This window comes from Rutidosis leptorrhynchoides, chromosome 10 (genome assembly GCF_046630445.1).
Source record: "Rutidosis leptorrhynchoides isolate AG116_Rl617_1_P2 chromosome 10, CSIRO_AGI_Rlap_v1, whole genome shotgun sequence".
NCBI lineage: Eukaryota > Viridiplantae > Streptophyta > Magnoliopsida > Asterales > Asteraceae > Rutidosis > Rutidosis leptorrhynchoides.
The window spans coordinates 92,847,360-92,864,376 of NC_092342.1; positions in this window are offsets into that span (position 1 = coordinate 92,847,360).

Below are 17,017 nucleotides of genomic sequence, written 5' to 3' on the forward strand. Positions count from 1 at the left end.
TCCCCCCAGTTTGATGTTATATGACGTAAGACACATGACATCAAACTATTAAGCGGAAAAAAGAAAACCGCAAGCATTCAATGTTCCGCGTGTGTTTCGAGGTCATTTAATGCCTGTCACTGTCGCAGAAACCCATTCGACTGACAAGACATAAAGTGGCAGTTGGCAGGCGCGTGTCAGCCACACGCTCATAGGTAACCATACCAACTGACATCCACGCGCGCACTTAAAATGCCACCCGTTGATCGCGTAACACGTGTACAGCCAGGATGAAACCTTGTTACCCCAAGACTTCCAATCCACACTATAAATAGATGCCCTTCACCTTCATTTCTACTCTCCTGCCATTTGCTTCTCCAATACACTGCCTTTGTCAATTCCGATCAAATCTCGAATACTCCGGCCTACTCCCGAAGGTTAGTAATTCTCTAAACACTCAATAGAAAATGACTAAGGCTAGCGAGACTTATGTAGATAGTGTAGAGTCCATTATAGAGCAGAGGCACATTAATTTGTTAGTGAAACAATACCCGCCGCTAGCACAGTATAATCCGGTGCCACCGTTGCCTAACCAACGTGCTCATTCACCACCAGAAAAGAAGGTAGCCATATACAAGCATGCGTTTAAGCATGGTAATTTTAGGGTGCCCCGTCAGATTTCTATCTAGGTGTTTTAAATCACTTCGGCGTAGGGTTAGGGCAACTACACCCGTATGCGATAGGAAAGATTGTGCTGTTTGAAATGTGGTGCGCTGCACTTAACAAGGTTCCCTTAGTGAAGGTCTTCTGCCATTTACACCGTCTAGCCAACCACCACAAATCGTGGTTTACCTTCTTCGCCCGTCAAAATTTCACAAAAACCCCAAAATCGAATGCGTGTCAATGGAAAGAAACTTTCTTTTTCATTGACCAAACTGTTGTTGCGGCCTGTTTTCCGCAAACTCTTATCTGGTGCGAAAATATGGCAAAGGATGTGAACAAAACCTCCACCCTTGATGATGACGAAAGAAAGTTGTTGGCAGAGTGTGCCAACGCACAACTGGTGCACCGTTCATATGGAAATGTGATGCTGCGGTTAGGAAACATATCCGCGCATTGGCCATGGAAGAACCTGCGTCCGGCCATAGTCGCACCGAATGGCAAGGGTAGGAATAGTACAAATGCATATAAATATAAAACCACTAGCGCATTCGTACAGGTTCTAATATTGTGTACATGTTTGCGGAGATGAAGATGAAGAAAGTGCTCACCGCGGAGGACATTGCGGCCATTTCATTCCGCAAGCAAAATGTCAATGAGCTGCTTGAGCAGGAAAAGACTAGTGAGAATGAGGAGCCAACACCTGCCACCTCGGGCAACAAACGCAAAGCTGCCGACACTACCCAAGCCAAGCAGAAAAAGAAGAAGCTTACTCCCAAACAGGCGGAGGACATGCGGAACGACAACTTTGTCCCCGTCGACCCGGCATCCGCAGATCTCCTTCCTCCTATCACCGGTAAGCATCTCTTTCCTTGCGCAACATCTTACGATTTACCTCATGTGCTAACTAGTTACTGATTTGCAGAGCATACTGAGGAGACGCATCACACCCCACCGCGAGTCAATCCGGAGCTCGAAGCTACCACCGAGTCAAAAGACAAGACGATACACCTTGACTCCGAGTCTACACCAACCCCACCACACGGTAGCTTCCGTTTGGCAAACTTGGCACAGCTTACCCAGTCATCGGCGGAAAACGCCGCAGAGCAATCCACCTTCCTTCAACAAATCTTCCCGGCTGAGTTCCACAACCAACTAGCCGCACTGCCGTTTAATCAAGCGCACAACGCTTTTATCCAAAACGGCCTCGTCTTTTTTGGCATGTTTGCGGATCAAGCCCGCCGGTCCACTAACTTTTATCAAGTGGCCGTGCGTAAAGAAACAGAGCTAGGACTGCTGCAAGCGAGCGTCGACCAGGTCAAAAAAGACAGGGATGCCGCAGAGGAGGCGCCCAAAACGGCGGAGGCGACTGCGGCAGAAACAAAAAATGCCCTGATTGAGGAGAGGAAGAAAAACCGCGAGCTGGTTGGTGCGGTTGACCAAGCTAAGGGTGAGACTGAGAGTCTGCGGGTAGAGCTGGAAAGGGTGAACAGGGAGAAGGATGACGCGGTGACTTGCCGTGAATTGGCAGAAGCGGACTTAACAAAACTTCGCACCGCTCTTCCTAACATTGCACAGAAGGTGATGGATTCTGGGCCAGTATCCGACAAGTTTAACGCCTACGTTGATGCGGTGAAGGACCACGAAATCAACAAGGCAGTGCTGGAGGTGATTCAAGCTTGCGGTCTGACACCGCCGTACCCTGACACCGTACAAAAGAAGCTAAAGGAGGGTACGGCCGTGGTGGTAATGGAGGCGGAAGAAGCCATCACAGCCATCCCAATCCCTCTGATCAATGCTTTTGCTGTGGACCCGAATATGTCGGTTGACGGGTTCCTCAAGGAGGATTATTAGTGATAGCTTGTAATTGTTTGCGCCGTAAGTCCTATGTTCAGGCAGGCAATTTGAAACAGATACGTAATATCTTAATTTTGTATATATGATATTATTTTGTGCATGCGTTCTGTATTAATTGTTTATATATCACGAATTAAAACAAAGGATGAACCGCATGCCTATGCGAATAGTTAACCAAAACTAATGCGCATACACAGGTTCTGCGTAAAATAAAACAATATTTTAGCAATTTTACCGTGTAATAATTTATACTCTAAAGCTACTGCGTTATTGCTTTGTCATGTGCTAGAGATGCACTTTAGCTGTATGGTAAGCAACGCAACTAAAAACAAACCAATGTTTTTATACTTAAGAGTTCCTCACGCAAACCAATGCGAGAGTAATTACCCACAAGCAAACCAATGCTTGTATTTTTAAGTCGACTTGGCAGCCATCTAGTCTGCGTGGCGCTTGGCTAGGGGAAAACCAATTCCCTTCGCCTGCCGTTAATGTCTAGCCTTGTAACCAAACAGGCTTCTGCCGCACGGGGGCTAGAGGACACCCCTTAAGTAGGCAGGAACCGCATACAAAAAGAAATAAACAATAAAAGTATGCGCGAGTGAATATTCAATTGGCATTAATCATGATTACAACCGCGACACATCCAAACAGAAAATACATCGAAAAAATAATGCGCTAAAGTAAATTGGAGTGATCAAGTCCATCCAGCTACATATAACATTTTTTCAATAATGTCGCGTGCCAAGTGCGTTTCACCGGTTTTCCATCTAATGTCCCGAGATGGTATGCCCCGGTGTTGCTTGCTTTTGCTACCCTATGCGGACCTTCCTAGTAGGGGCAAAATTTCCCAGTATCCTCCGCATGACTTGCGTCATTCTGACGCCAAACTAAGTCCCCGCACTTATAAGAGCGCGAACGCACACACTGATTGTAGTACTTTGCAATTTTCTGCTTGTTATTGGCTTCGTTTACTGCCGCAGAGAGTCTGTGTTCTTCAAGCAGATTAAGATTTTCCTGCAAAGCTTCTGAGTTATTTTGTTCGTCAAAATTTTATATACGGAATGTTGGTACCCCAATCTCTGCGAGCACAACAGCTTCTGACCCGTAAACCAAACTGAACGGAGTTTCGCCAGTGCTTGCTTTCGGCGTTGTTCTATGTGCCCACAAAACTTTTGGTAGTTCATCCACCCAACCAACTCTGCCATGGCCCAATCTAGCTTTGATTCCGGCTACTATATCCCGGTTGGTGACTTCGCACTGGCCATTTGCCTGCGGATGCGCAACGGAAGTAAAAGTTTGCTTAATATTAAGCTCTACGCACCAACTACAAAAAGGATCCCCCGCAAACTGTGTACCGTTATCACTAACGATTTCGTTTGGTATGCCGAATCGACAAACAATGTCTTCCCATACAAAGTTTCGCACCCTTTTTCCCGAAATTATTGCCAGCGGTCGCGCTTCAACCCACTTCGTGAAATAATCGATTGCAACAATCAAGAATTTGATGTTTCCTGCGTGTGCAGAGTATGCATAAGATACTGACGTAAATAGCATATGGTATAAAATAAATGATAATATTACCTCGGCCTTTTGGAAATGGTCCGACTATGTCAATTGCCCATTTGAAGAATGGTCATGGTGAGGAGACTGGTATCATTGGATGCGCAGGTGCCCTGCTGATAGGTGCATGTATTTGGCAGGATTCGCATTGCTTAACTATTCGCGCAGTATCTGCGTACATTGTAGGCCAATAATAACCTAGCCGCATAATTTTTGACACAATAGACCTGTGCCCCTAATGAAGAGCACATGCACCCTCATGCACCTCGCGTATAACCTCCTCTGCCTCTTTCGGACCAATACATCTTAAGTGCGGCCCTAAATAGTTTTTTCGATATAGGATATCACCCTCAAGAACATACAGTGGTGCCTTGATGCGGACCTTCTTCGCATCAACGGAATCCGCAGGTGACGTGCCATCCCGTAGGAAAGCAATAATATGTGTCATCCATGTTGAGCTGGATTCCTCAACAGGTGCTACCAAAGGCATCATAACAATGGATTTCGCATGCAGTTCTTCTATAAGAACTTTCTTCCCCAGATGATCAAAAGCCAAAGCAGCCAATTTGCTAAGCGCATCCGCTTTCTTATTTAGCCCCCGCATTACGTGGGAGATCTGAAAAGCTTCAAACTGGTCAGCGAGGTTATGAACAAGCAATAAATATTGCTGCATGGCAATGTCGTACGCCTCAAAGTCACCGCTGACTTGGCTACACACCAGCTTTGAATCCACATAAGCGTGCAGAATTTTAACATTCAATTTATGCGCAATGCGCATACCTACTAACAGAGCCTCATATTCTGCTTCGTTGTTCGTAACAGCAAAATTAAACCGTAGCGCATATGTATGCTCTTCACCGTCTGGACCAGTTAAAATTACACCCGCGCCAGCTGCGCTGCAAGCACCATCGGTATATAACTCCCATGGTGACAAAGTTGGTGCAGGCGTATCTTGATGTTCTGCTGATGCCTCGACATCCGCAGGTAACTCTGTAAGGTAATCCGCAAGTATTTGACCCTTAACCGCGCTTCGTGAAGAAAAATTTATTTCATGCTCTCCTAACTCGACTGCCCATTTAGCCATTCGGCCAGAAATCTCAGGCTTGTACAACACCTGAAAGAAAAATGATTGCGTTAATCAATGCAGTAACCCCGGACATTGCCGCAAATTAGGCATGTACCAACCTGTTTGATTGGTTGATCAGTTAGAACCACAATTGGTTGTGCTTGAAAATATCAGCGCAAACGCCACGCCGTATGGACCAGCGTCTTGCTTACAAAGTAGACCGGCATTTGGGTCTGAGAAAACCTCAGCATTAATTGTATACAAAAAAAATAATTCACTAGTAAAAGGGAATGGATTACGTTTCTGCGATCTGCAATAAGAACCGAGCTGATTGCTTCTTTTGATGCCGTAAGGTACAGCGTAATCATTTCTCCTGTTACTGGCGCGGTGAGTGTTGGTAATTCAGCGAGCACCCTCTTCATCTCCTGAAATGCTGATTCCGCCTCCTGAGTCCATACAAAGTCTATTTTCTTTAAGAAATTCTTCAAAGTATTGAAGAATGGCAATTGTCGATCTGCGGCCTTCGACAAAAATCGCGTGATCGCTGCAAGCTTCCCTGTTATACTCTGCACGTCTTTCTTTGTCTTCGGAGATGGCAAACTATCAATGGCTTCAATCTTTTTGGGATTCACCTTGATTCCCCTCGATGTCACCACATGACCTAGAAACTTGCCTTCCTCTTCCCCAAAACTACATTTGAGGGGGTTAAGCTCCATGTTTATCCTGCGTAGAGATGCAAACGTTTCTAAGATGTCCGCGAGCATTTCTTCCTCAGTGTTGCTCTTAATTACCAAGTCGTCAACGTACGCTTCAAGATTCCTACCAATTTGATGTTTGAATGCCGCATCAATTACACGCTGATAGGTTGCGCCTGCGTTTTTTAATCCGAAGGGCATCTTCTTATAACAGTAGATACCTTGCGGAGTATGAAAAGCAGTTTTGTCCTCATCTTCCGCAGCCATTAATATTTGGTGATAACCTTTGTATGCATCTAGAAAACACTTGTATCGAAAACCTGACATTGATTCCACCTTCCAATCTATCTCCGGGAGAGGATAGTTGTCCTTGGGACATGCTTTATTAATATCCTTAAAATCAACACACATCCGCCAGTTACCGTCAGCCTTTTTCACCAACACAGGATTAGCAACCCATGTCTGATAGCGCACTTCCCACAGAATGTTTGCTTTGACTAGGTTATCTACTTCTGCGCACAACCAATCACTGCGTTTAAGAGCCATATGCCGCTTCTTTTGCCTAACGGGCGTGAGTGATGGATTAACATTTAATTTATGTTCCGCAATGTCTCGCGGAACCCCAGTCATGTCTGATTCGCGCCACGCGAAAACATCTGCGTTTGCAGATAATATTCCATGTAGCTTAGCCTTGGTTTCAGCTGACAAACCTGCGCCGATTTTAATTCGCTTATCCGAATGTAAACGATTCGCTATGACCGCATAGTTTGCGAGTTGTTCCCCCACACTGGGAGTGCTTATAGGCACAACTGAGCCACACAACTCAGTTGTTTGATGTGACGCAATCGTGGCAACGCCTCCCACTGTAGGAAACTTAATCAAGCCATGCACCACTGATGGTATAATGTTAAAACGCCGTATGAAGTTTCTTCCTAGCAGCGCGTTATATCGCGAAGTCGATCAGAACACATAAAAATCAACCAACTCATGTCTGACCATCTGTGGATTCCTGTCATCCGCAACCTCTACCATCAGCTCTATCCGCCCTATTGGCCATGAGCTTTCTCCAGAGAACCCGGATAACGTAACATCAGACTGGCGTAGCTGCGTCCTAACTTCTGCAGGAAGGAAACGATAGCAATGTTCGTACATAATGTCGACACCACTCCCTGTGTCAACATGCATGCGTTTAATTTGTACTCCGCAAGTAGGGATGCGACACTTGATGATAATGGGCTCGTTAACTGTGTCGATTGACATTACAGGAGGAAACGTGATTGGGAGAAGTTCCCAGTCATGATGATCATTGTATTTTCTCCTCTGGCTGACTTTCTCTGCGTCAACCATGTTAATGGTTAAGTCCGCGTTTTTTGCTTTATCAACATTTTCCATGCGAAAGTTTTAGCCTTCGAACCTTCCTCTGCGGATTTTCCCTTGTCCTTCTTAGGAGGTTTTAGGTGATCCAATTTACCTGCACTTAGTGCCTCGAGCACTCGTTCCATCAAGTTTTTGCATCGATTAGTGTCATGCCCGTAATCGTCACGAAATTCGCAATACTTTGTTTTATCCCGCTTACCGAATTCTGTAAGCGGAGTTGGAACCGCAAAGGTTGCGCATACCGGTTCGGTTGCCAAAATTTCTTTTGGCATTTTAGACAAACTTTTAAGCAGTGCATAGTTTTGATTATTGATGCCGCGCTGATTATTGTTTCGATAATTTCCATTTTATTTCCCTTTATCATTCCTGATAGGACCACCGCTAGGATACCTTCCGCGAGAGTTGTTACCACGATTTTGATCGCGCGAACGAGTGTTGGATGACGCTCTGAGTTTATACCATGTATGAGTCCAGAAATCTGTTGCTCTTGTTTGAGATCTGGTATGCGCAGACACTCATTAGTATATCTGGTGAGAAATTCACCCAAAGATTCCTTGGATTTCTGCACAATATCATGACATTCAATATGAGTGCATTTGCGTGGCCTCTGATTCTGATATTGCAGCAAGAATTTCATCCGCAGGTCCATAAACCCGGCTATACTACCCGCCGGTAGCTTATTAAACCATTCACGAGCAATACCCTGCAGTGTCATTGGAAATATCTGGCACGTAACCGGATCCACCCAACGTTGAGTGCGCATTGCGCCTTCAAAACGCTGTAAGAAGTCATCTGGATCAGTTAAGCCATTGTAAGTACCCAGCGTATGAGGTATCTTTGGCGCAGTTGGAAACGGATATGCAGTTATATGCGGAGGAAACTTATCGAAAGTAGTTGGTAGCTCAAAAGGTGGTTTAACAGGGTCACCTTTGAGCCCTGCGAAGAAATGCCTCATCATATCCTGAACAAAATTAGGTTGTGAAAATAGGTGGACCATGTCAGGAGGTGCCGCCTGCATAAATTGGCTTGCGAGGTTTACCTGCCCCTGAATATTTTGCCAGGGCTGCCCTGGCACCTGCGGATACAACCGAGGCTGATTTGGAATAGAAGGCAGGCTTGCCGATGCAGAGTATACGGGTATCTGAAAAGGTGCCGAAACCTGTGGCGCGGATGCCTGCGAGACCTGAGGATATGCCGCTATAAGCCCAACCGTATGCGCAGTGCTTTGTTGTCCTGCGGTTATCGGTGTCCAATGAGAATTGGCATTCGGAATGACACCGAACCCCCAACTATTAAGTAATACCTGCGTATCCGCAGGAGTCAAAAACTGCGAAATTGGACGCGGTGGTTGCCAATGTTGTAACGGTGTAAACGATGAATTCTGCTGAACACTCTGCATCTGCAGAGGGATTGAAACTGTGGTACTATAAATAGGTACCTGGCCGCAGCATACTACATGCGGGCCTACTGTTTTACCGCTAGTGCCTACCAAGATGACCCTTGGATCCACTGCGGAAAAATCCAACCGCGTGGTGGTAACTGGCGAGTTTGCCCTTGGCGGTGTAATCCCATCTGGATATATCAGCTTATACCTCTGAAAAGGCTCGCCGGATACAGGTGGAAGATATGGCGCGTATCCCGTCCCCGTAGTCATAGCCTGCGTATGCTGACTGCCAGATGGTGTGTTTTGATTATCCGTTTGAGTACGTTCCGATGAGTCCCAGGAAGTCATGATACTGTTAAAAGAAAAAATTCAAAAATAAATTTCGTGAATAATAAGCCTTATAATTCAAAACCTTTTAAAAGAAAAAGCCATTAAACGGTCTTGAACTAATTCGACTCTCAATGAAAGCACCACTTGATCATGCATGTTTTCACCATAGGGTTTAACATGCCTGCTCAATACGTTGGTGGGGTTTAAGGATCTTAGAACAAGGCTCTCCGGTCCGGCTACCGCGAATAACCCTGGCCGACATGATGATGTCGGCGGAGTGGCCAAGTGATTAAGTCCACCTTCGATAGCGGTCGCTGATCAGAAGGCCCCAAATAAGATTGTAGGTGCTAGCTTAATGAATAACTAACCTGTTAACCTTGAAGAGACGGAGAATGATGCTTAATTACGTAAGACGTGTGGCAGATGGTAGTTACGTAATGTGATGATCCCTAGAATGATAGTTAGGGTTTGTATATATAGGCAAACTCTAATTCTAGAACCATCCGAGATATTGGCAATCCTTTCCATAACAAACTCCCCGAATCACGGATGTAATTATGGAAAAGATATTTACTTATTAGCCAAGCAATCGCTGTACCGAGAACAAAGGCATCAGATACAAATCCGCATACCGCATTGCGCACACAAGCACACGCATACGCACAATATTAAGCGCCCGCATACATATGAGGTGCGCATGCGGGTTGCGGTATCATTACAAGCAATTTTCACATATAACAAGAAAAGTACAAGCACACTTATTTTACATATTTTACACCTCATGATTACAACTCTTTATTCCTACTCACTAGTTTCTTCCTCTTCGGACCTGTTTCGTTTTGCTAATTTTCTAGGGATATATGATGTTCCTCTAATACAAGCCGTTGTTTTCACAAATGGTTTAGAAAAACCTGGTGGCTTAGAGGTTCCCGGGTTATTGTTACAACTTAAGAAATACGGGTGTTGACGATACATATAAAGTTCATCGGGATTGGAATCAGGTTTCTCTATTTTGATGCCCTTTCCCTTATTATTTTCTTTTGCTTTTTCAAATTGGGTCGAGGTAATTTCTATAACATCATCCGAATCCTCATCGGGATCCAATTCATCGGAAATTTGGTAATCTTCCCAATATTTTGCTTCCTCGGCGGAAACACCATTGACCATTATTAATGTTGGTCCATTAGTTGAGGTTTTTCTTTTATTTTTCTGTTTTTCAGTGGTTCCTAAAATTTCCCCCTCCGGAACCTCTTCTTCCGGTTCCTCCTCTTCCGGTTCCTCTTCTTCCGGTTCCTCTTCTTCCGGTTCCTCTTCGGGAATTTGTGAATCTTCCCAAAATATATTCGACTCTTCATTATTATTAGGTGAGTCGATGAGATTTGTACTAGAGGTAGACATCTATCACACATTATCAAATACGTTAAGAGATTAATATATCACATAATATTTACATGTTAAATATATATAGTTTTCAAGAAAAAGTGTTAAGCAATCGTTTTTAAAGAAAAATATACGGTCGAAGTCCAGACTCACTAATGCATCCTACATACTCGATAAGACACACTAATGTAAATTTCTGGTTCTCTAAGACCAATGCTCGGATACCAACTGAAATGTCCCGTTCATATCGATTTATAAACGTTCCATATTAATTGATTTCGTTGTGAGGTTTTGACCTCTATATGAGACGTTTTTCAAAGACTGCATTCGATTTTAAAACAAACATAACCTTTATTTTATCGACAAAGTTTAAAAATATTACGACGATTATCAAATAATGATAATCTAAAATATAGCGTTTTCACACGGTTATTACATAATGGTTTACAATAATATTACACATCAATTTAAGTCTTCGAATGCAGTTTTTAAACAATATTATAAAGCATGCTGACTCCAACTCTTGTCCATAAATTAGCATGCAACAGCGGAAGCTCTTAATATTCACTTGAGAATAAACATGCTCTAAACGTCAACAAAAATGTTGGTGAGTTATAGGTTTAACCAATATATTTATCAAATCGTAATAATAGACCACAAGATTTCATATTTCCATTTCTCATAAACAACATGCAATCTGCATAAAAATCATTCATATGATGAACACCTGATAACCGACCTTAACAGGATGCATATAGAATATCCCCATCATTCCGGGACTCTCATCGGACATGATAAATCGAAGTACTAAAGCATCCGTAACTCGGATGAGGCTTGTTGGGCCAAATAGATCTATCTTTAGGATTCGCGTCAATTGGTGGCAATTATTATAAACACCAATTCTTAGGCTACCAAGCTAAAAAGGGGCATATTCGGTTCGATAATTCAACATAGAATGTAATTTTGATCACTTGTGTCTATTTTGTAAAACATTTATAAAACTGTATGTATTCTCATCCCAAAAATAATAGATTTTAAAAGTGGGACTATAACTCACTTTCACAGATTTTACCTTCGTTGGAAATAAGACTTGGCCACTGGTCGATTCACGAACCTATAACAAATATGTACATATATATCAAAGTATGATTTAAATATATTCACAACATTTTTTATTACGTTTTTATGATTTAAGTTTGTTAAGTTAGCAGTCCTCGTTAGTAACCTACAACTAGTTGTCCACAGTTAGATGTGATGAAATAAATCAATATATATTATCTCGAATCAATCCACGACCCAGTGTATACAAGTCTCAGGCTAGATCACAACTCAAAGTATATATATTATTTTGGAATCAACCTCAACCCTGTATAGCTAACTCAAACATTACTGCATATAGAATGTCTATGGTTGTTCCGAAATATATATATAGATGGGTCGATATGATATGTCAAAACATTGCATACATTTCTATGGTATCCCAAAATTACATAATATGTATAATACAATATAAATTAGATCGGATATGTTTAGTCTAGATTTGTTACAAAATTTTCGTAGCTAAAACTAGCAAATTTATCCAATTTTGTTTTACCCGTCATTTCTTCGTTTCAAATCCATTTTGAGTGATTCAAGTTGCTATGGTTTCATAATAAACTAAAATTTAGGAAAATAAACAGAAAAAGTATAAGTTTATTATTGAAAATACAGGTTACAAGTCATTTTTTAAAGAGGTAGTCATTTCCGTTGAAAGAACGACATCTTGATGACCATTTTGAAAAACATACTTCCATTTTGTGTTTAACCATGATTTTTGGGTATAGTATCATGTTTATATGTAATATCATTTTTCCAGAAAACAAACTTCCAATTCAAAGATTAAGATAGTTTTTATTTTTCTAACCCAAAACAGCCCCCGGTTTCACTACGACGGCGTATGTCCGGTTTTACGGTGTTCTTCGTGTTTCCAGGTTTTAAATCATTAAGTTAGCATATCATATAGATATAGAACATGTGTTTAGTTGATTTTAAAAGTCAAGTTAGAAGGATTAACTTTGTTTGCGAACAAGTTTAGAATTAACTAAACTATGTTCTAGTAATTACAAGTTTAAATCTTCGAATAAGATAGCTTTATATGTATGAATCGAATGATGTTATGAACATCATTACTACCTCAAGTTTTGTGGATAAACGTGATGGAAAAGTAAAAAATAGATCTAGCTTCAAAGGATCCTTGGATGGCTTGAAAGTTCTTGAAGTAGAATCATGACACGAAAACAAGTTCAAGTAAGATTTCTACTAGAAATAAGATTGTTATAGTTATAGAAATTGAATAAAAGCTTGAGTATGAGTATTACCTTGAATTAGAAAGATATCTTACTGTAAATAAGAAAGATTTCTTGAGATTGGATGATCACTTGAAATGGATTTTCAAGATTGGAAGTAAGCAAGCAAGTTTGAAAGATTTCTTGAAGTGTTCTTGAATGGTTGTTTTTATGATGATTAAAGCTTGTAATTGAAGCTAAAAGATGGAGAAAATGCTTGGAGATGATCAAGTATGATGTTAGGAGTATTTTGAGAGAGAATTTGGAGGGTAAGTATGAGAAAATGGAATGGAAAAATGGGGTGAAATCATAAAAACGGGATTACTTGTTATAAAGAAAAAAAAAAAGATCCTTAAGTTTGTTTTTAGCTCATTAGTCATACAAGTTGTTAAATAATGGTTCCACATGTTTTTTACTCTAATATGGCTGCTAAGAATGAATGATTAAAGGTGTATATACCAATAGTAAATACATCTAGAAGCTGTGTATTGTACGAGTACGAATACGGGTACATACGAGTAGAATTGTTGATGAAAATGAATGAGAATGTAATTGTGAGCATTTTTGCTAAGTAGAAGTACTTTGATATGTGTCTTGAAGACTTTTAAAAGTGTACTAATACATATTAATACACTACATGTAGATACATTTTAACTGAGTCGTTAAGTCACCGTTAGTCGTTACATGTAAGTGTTGTTTTGAAATCTTTAAGTTAACGATCTTGTTAAATGTAATTAATCCATTATTATAATACTTAAATAAGATGTTAAATTGTTATGTTATCATAATAACATGGTGTATAAATATATCTTAACATCATATATATATATATGTTAAAATACTATTACAACGATAATCGTTACATATATGTCTCGTTTCGAAATCCTTAAGTTAGTGTAGTCTTGTTTTTACATACATAGTTCATTGTTAACACACTTAATGATTTTCTTAATTATCATTTTATCATATTAAATATAGTGTAACAATATTTTAATATGATACATATGTATTTAGTAAGACGTTGTTATAACGATAATCGTTATATATATATCATTTTTGAGTTTCTTAAATCAATAATCTCATTTGTTTGTATATAACTCATTGTTAACATATTTATGGAGATACTTACTTATCATAATCTCATGTTAACAATATATATATATATATATATATATATATATATATATATATATATATATATATATATATATATATATATATATATATATATATTTATATAACATCATGTAGTTTTTACAAGTTTTTAACGTTTGTTAATCGCCGGTCAACTTGGATGGTCAATTGTCTATATGAAACTCATTTCAAATAATCAAGTCTTAACAAGTTTGATTGCTTATCATGTTGGAAACATTTAATCATGTAAATATCAATCTCATTTAATATATATAAACATGGAAAAGTTCGGGTCACTACAGTACCTACCCGTTAAATAAATTTCGTCCCGAAATTTTAAGCTGTTGAAGGTGTTGACGAATCTTCTGGAAATAGATGCGGGTACAAGATTATTGAAGGTACTTTTGTTTTGGACTTAACTAATCAGTTTTACCTGATTTACTATAATATATTTGAAAGAAAGATGGATCTACACGATGAATCAAATCCATCATTAAAAGGAATGAAAGTCTTCCGAAAAAGAAATGCGCTTCTTGATTTAGGTCAAGAAGTTGTCATCCTGACCAGTTGTAGAGTCTACGAAAAACCATGAAAAGTTTTCTCGAAAAGCAGCTGGAAATTCACGGACCTCAGCATCAAACAGGGTCGCCAAGTGGTCAGACTTATCCTAACCATGAGAGGATCTGTCTCGTAAAATAGGGAGGGAGCCATGTAAATTAGCTTGATAAGACTAATGAATCAGACCCCCAGAAATGATAATCTCCTTAAAGATTAAAAATCAGCATTTAAGCCTGATATTGCTCAATCCTTGAGATTGACCTTAAAGATTGAGAATTACAAATTTATGGAATTCAATGATATCTAAACTCGAGTTTGAACGAGAAAATATTTTGATCAAAAATAAAACCGATTTGTTTTCTAAAAACCTATTTTCAATGCGTTCATTACCATTGAACGTAAAATTCTAAGAATTCATCAGAATTCATTAGATCACCTGAACTAAATCAGGTGTCAACCGTAAGAACGGTGGTTGCATAGCATGGTCGAAGACAGGACCTTTTTCCAGACCGAAAAATTATAGGGTGATCTTTACTATTTCTCCTACAAAGGATAGTAATATAATCCGACACGTTTTTGTACCATGATTATCAGCATATCATTAGACATTGCCTTAACAGTTGCTTGTTCAACGCTTTCCTTTACAATCGGACGGTAGTTTATCGAAAGGTAATATACGGAGCAAGTATACTGGACTTGTGCTTTCCTAATACAAGGTTAGCAAGTGGGTGACACAAAACCACAAGTTTTGAGCTAAAATTTTAAAATCTGAAACCCACACAACTGACAAAAACATTTTGCAAACACCGGTGAAGGGTTATTCTGGAAAACTTATCTAGGGTAAAAGCTAGAATGAATTTTCAAAAGATCAAATGTTTTCATAAAGATCCAATTTCCTTAAGGATCTAAATTTTTTTAGTCATGTGGGACTGTAAACCACATCGTTACTATCATTGTTCATACCGCTGTTCCAAAATCACTGATGTACAAAGTGTGAAGAATAAATAAGTGATTCGAGTAAAGTTTGTTTCAAGTTCTGTATTGCTTGAGGACAAACAACGTTCAAGTGTGGGGATATTTGATATTGCTCCAAACGAACCTATATTTAGTCGCAATATCTTACCAATATGTAACGTTTTTAGTTGTAATTGTTCAATTTTTAAGTTGTAATTGTTTAAATAAATAAATGCGAAGACGAAGCACGAAGATTAAAGAATTAAGGAAAAAGTGCTACTAAAGCTGGAAAAGTGACACTAAAGCCATAGTGCACTCAAAAGTGCCACTAAAAGTTAGTTAAAGACTTGCGCGGATTTTGGGAGTTAAGGAAAATTATTTTTTGTGTAAATTACAAGTTGTGAAACATAAAGTACAAGATATTAAAGCGTACGAAAGGACGTTGTAAAATTCGGAATCGAGACATGAACCAACTATCAACGTACGACTCAACGGAGCTAAAATTACAAGTCAACTATGCACAAGAATATAATATAATATATAAATAATTATATATATATATATATATATATATATATGTATATATATATATATATATATATATATATATATATATATATATATATATATATATATATATATATATTATAATATTCAACAGCCCACGTTTTAAATCAACAAATGAGCTGGAACCAGGAGCTCCGCGATCTCGGAGCCACAACACACAAAACTACAGCGATCGCGGAGAGACCAATTACAAAATTTGCCTATAAAAGCGAGCCTTCTGCTCGACAAATTCTGCACCCCTGAACCCCTTTTCTATCTTTCTATCTTTCTTTTTCATTTATATTTTATAATTTTAATTTTAATTTAAAGTTAATAATAATAAGGTTATTGTAAGAAATGTTTTAAGGTTTATAAAGTTGAAACTCTGTCCGTGTAACACTACGCAATTAATAATCACTGTAAGCTATGTTCTTCCTTTTTAAATTAATGTCTCGTAACTAAGTTATTATTATGCTTATTTAAGTCGAAGTAATCGTGATGTTGGACTAAATATCAAGACGAGGTTATTAAACTTTAGACCATAATTAGGGTTTGGCCAAAAGACCGACACTTGTGGACATTGGACTATGGACTACTAATAGATGTGGGGGGGGTATTGTATAATTGAATGACAACTCTTTGGAGTCTGTCGAACCTATCTTCAAATTAGTTAATCTAATAATTATTAAATGATTATGAATGTCCTATTTAGTGACGTTTATACGGAATCTTTTACAATCATTTAATTAATCAATTGGATTGGGTAATTTATTATTCATTTTGGCCAAGTGGGTGAATTAATATATCATGGACTAATTAAAACAGGGATGGATTACATACAAGGGTAATTGGTGCAATTGTTAACAAAGTATTAAAACCTTGGATTACACGCAGTCGATAACCTGGTGTAATTAAAAAAGTATTAAAACCTTGTTACAGTCTAAATCCATAATTAGTTGGAATATTTGACTTTGGGTATAAGGTTAATTTGACGAGCATTTTATAATTATGACCGATGGACTATTATGGGCAAAAACCTGATAGGTTTCAAACAAATCCAGGACAAAGGACAATTAACCCAGAGTAATAAATTAAAATCAAAACGTCAAACATCATGATTACGGAAGTTTAAATAAGCATAATATTTTTATTGTATTTCTCATCGTACTTTTAATTATTGTCATTTTATTTTACACATTTTAATTATCGTCAT